Source organism: Sinocyclocheilus rhinocerous, unplaced genomic scaffold (genome assembly GCF_001515625.1).
Source record: "Sinocyclocheilus rhinocerous isolate Xijiao unplaced genomic scaffold, SAMN03320098_v1.1 scaffold1491, whole genome shotgun sequence".
Classification (NCBI taxonomy): domain Eukaryota; kingdom Metazoa; phylum Chordata; class Actinopteri; order Cypriniformes; family Cyprinidae; genus Sinocyclocheilus; species Sinocyclocheilus rhinocerous.
Window position 1 is genome coordinate 136,757 of NW_015635047.1, and position 3,195 is coordinate 139,951.

Here is a 3,195-nt window from a genome sequence, read left to right on the forward strand (position 1 = left end):
ATATCTCTTTGGTTTTGAGACTTTAGTCTTTGCAACTTCAGGGATCTTATCTATGCACAATCAGCTTGTAACACTCCAAAGAGAAAGGAAAACTTGAAATCGCATCATATGACCCCTTTAAATAACTGAAAAGATACTTTAAAATGAAACAAACTGCCACCAGGTGGCGGTAAGTCACTGATTTTTATCACGGAATCATTCATTCAATTGATTCATTCGAACGGCTGATTCATTCAGGAATGAATCAAGTGACTGTCTTTATGAATGGGTAATCATGAATCATTGACTCACTAGATTCGTTTAAAAACACAGTTCATTCGTAAAACGAAACACCGCTGTGTTTGAATGGAGATGCGCAGCAGCTCCGCTGTGTCTTTGTTTTAAACTATTTTCGATGACGAAATAGAGCAAAATCAGACAATAGTGTTATAGTCAGACAATGCAAGTCACTTAATATTAACTTCTTGTTTATATAAGCTAAATACCTCTTTATATATCTGCAGAAACTGTTTCAATCAAGATTGTCAAAATTACGACAACGTCATGAAGATTGCTGTAAACGAGCAGAATGAGCCAAACAGCAATCACAGAAAGATTGCTTGGTGAATAATATTTGAAATGGTCATCACACTACTGTATGATTTATACCCAAGTCTATTAACAGTTGATTATTGTATTATTAATTCAAATTATGTTCAGATTTTTTTTACATCTTTATATTCAAATTATATTTTCAAGCTCTCAGAGCATCCATATCCGACACACCCTCTTCATCTGCACCCTGTGCTGTGTCCTCATCATCCTCATCCTCTCCTGCACAGCCTTCATCGCCCTCACCTCCTGCGCTAACTTCATCCTCATCCATGTAAAATCTAAAAATAATTTGCTGAATTATTGGGATGAGCAGCAGGGTGTAAACTTTGAATAGGATGATGTGTAATTTTTTTGTAATCTTTTTTTTTTTTCATTTAGTAGTACAAAAGCTACATAATTACTTACATGTTTCCCAGAAGCCAAAGGACGTACAATTTACCCTGATTATCCAATTTAGAAAGTTTACCCTTTTTTGTAAATTTAATGCATTATTGTCAGGGAGTCTCTGCCTTCACAGTCACCTACGTCACCTCAGTCACCAGCCCCGACACACACCAGATTGCAATCACCAGAGTACTGATCACCCTCACATGCAGAGACTGAATTAAGAGAGAATTAAGTGCGCTATATCCCTGCACTCTTCACTGCCTCACTGTCCGGTCTACCATTCACTTGCTTGAACCAAGCCTGACTCCTACCTATTTCTGACCTGTTGTCTACTTACCCCTAGAAGCTCCATCGATCCTGTTCTCCAACGATCCCATTCTTATCCTCCCTGGATACCTGCAAAGGATCCCAAATATTACCCAGAGCTAAGAACCCAAGAAGTCTATCTTCTCATATTCACTGTTTGCATCCTTACCTTGCGTCTCTGGCTCGTAGTGTGACAATGTTGCCTTCTTGAGTGTCGGTAAACTTTTTCACCTTTTGTAATAGTTGCAGTTGTCCTCGTTGTGAAAGATAGATCTCAAAATCATACAGTCACTGTTGGAAAGGGGTCAAATATGCAGAAGATGCTGGAAAACCAAAGAATGAACAGCAGTCTGCTCTGGACCAACAAAGGACTCACGAACAACTATCACAAAACAGGAAAATAGTTGTGGATCATGCAGGGAATGACTCAAGGGTATGTAAACTTGAATGGGGTCATTTTTATAAATTCAGTTATTATTTTGTCTTGTGGAGAATATATTGGAACTATTATATTTGAAACTATTTGACAAGCATACAAAATATTTGATATGCTTGCTTTATTAAATTGTCTGGTAAGATTTCTTGATGGCTGGTAGATTATCTTAGATGCCTCATGTAATATTAAGGAACTAGTTTTTAAACCTTACAAACACTTAGAATTTAGCTATTGTGTTACTGTGAAAGTGGCCTTAAATTTCACTTGGAGTTGCATTAAAATGCCTTAATTTCTTAAATATAACTCTCCTAAACCGGTCTGCAGAATTCTAAATATCTACACATTAGGCAACACTCAGTCGATTTTGTTTTGAACTGACTTCAGTTGTAATTGGAATTAATTCATTAATTTATTATTTATTTTGTAGGTTCTTCAAATCCTTCAATGCGGAAATGAGAAAGTGCAGAGGTAAAAGCAGTAGAGCGACACATGACAAACTTCATCAACATGCCGAGTGCCTGGTAAGAAAGACTGTGAGCGATGCATACAAGCAGAACCAGCATTGAAGGAGCGAACATGGACAGGTGTTAAAAATTATGTCCAGAACAGGATCACTACTCTGGAAAAAAAAAAAAAGAGTGTGGTTTGTAGGGGTGTGCAGAAGAAATGCATAGGGGAAAATGTGGGAATAAAGTAGTATGAAGAGAAATAATTTGTTTAATAACAGGATGAATCAAGATCAAGGAAGGGAGGAGTAAATGTAAAGGGAAAGACTGTGAGCGATGCATACAAGCAGAACCAGCATTGAAGGAGCGAAATTGACAGGTGTTAAAAATTATGTCCAGAACAGGATCACTACTCTGGAAAAAAAGAGTGTGGTTTGTAGGGGTGTGCAGAAGAAATGCATAGGGGAAAATGTGGGAATGAAGGAGTATGAAGAGAAATAATTTGTTTAATAACAGGATGAATCAAGATCAAGGAAGGGAGGAGTAAATGTAAAGGGAAAGAAGGAGGAGTGAATGTAAATGGGAAAGGAGGGAGGAGTGAAATATATATATATATATATATAATTTTAAGTAAATCTAATGCATTTTTACCAGTGCTCCTTTAAATTTACATTCACTCCTCCCTTCTTTCCCTAATAATAAATAAATAAATATATATATATATGCACCATTTTTGCATCACACTTTTTAAGTAAGCACAACTTGGAACAATTTTACTTAAAATAAACAAGATAATCTTTGTTATATGAACAAATATTTGAGTTCACTCAACATTATTTACTTAAAACATGCAACATGATATAATCTACAAAAGTAATTTCAAGTTGTGTTAACAACATTTAAGCTCATTTATATTAAATATATCATTGAGTTGAACCAACATTATTTACTTAAAATATGTAACAGGATAGAATCTACAAAGTAATTAGGGGTTCAAGCACGCAGTGCTGAAACCCTATTGTAATT

General features: G+C 35.8%; 1 long non-coding RNA gene across 1 annotated transcript in view; it reads left to right on the forward strand.

The window, feature by feature from the left end:
• LOC107746452 (uncharacterized) overlaps positions 1-2,747 on the forward strand; it is a 6,325-nt gene extending 3,578 nt beyond the window's left edge. Inside the window, exons 2-3 of the long non-coding RNA XR_001640692.1 lie at positions 1,531-1,720; positions 2,151-2,747. This is a non-coding gene — a long non-coding RNA (uncharacterized LOC107746452). The remainder of the gene's footprint in view (positions 1-1,530; positions 1,721-2,150) is intronic.
• Positions 2,748-3,195: the final 448 nt, after the last annotated feature.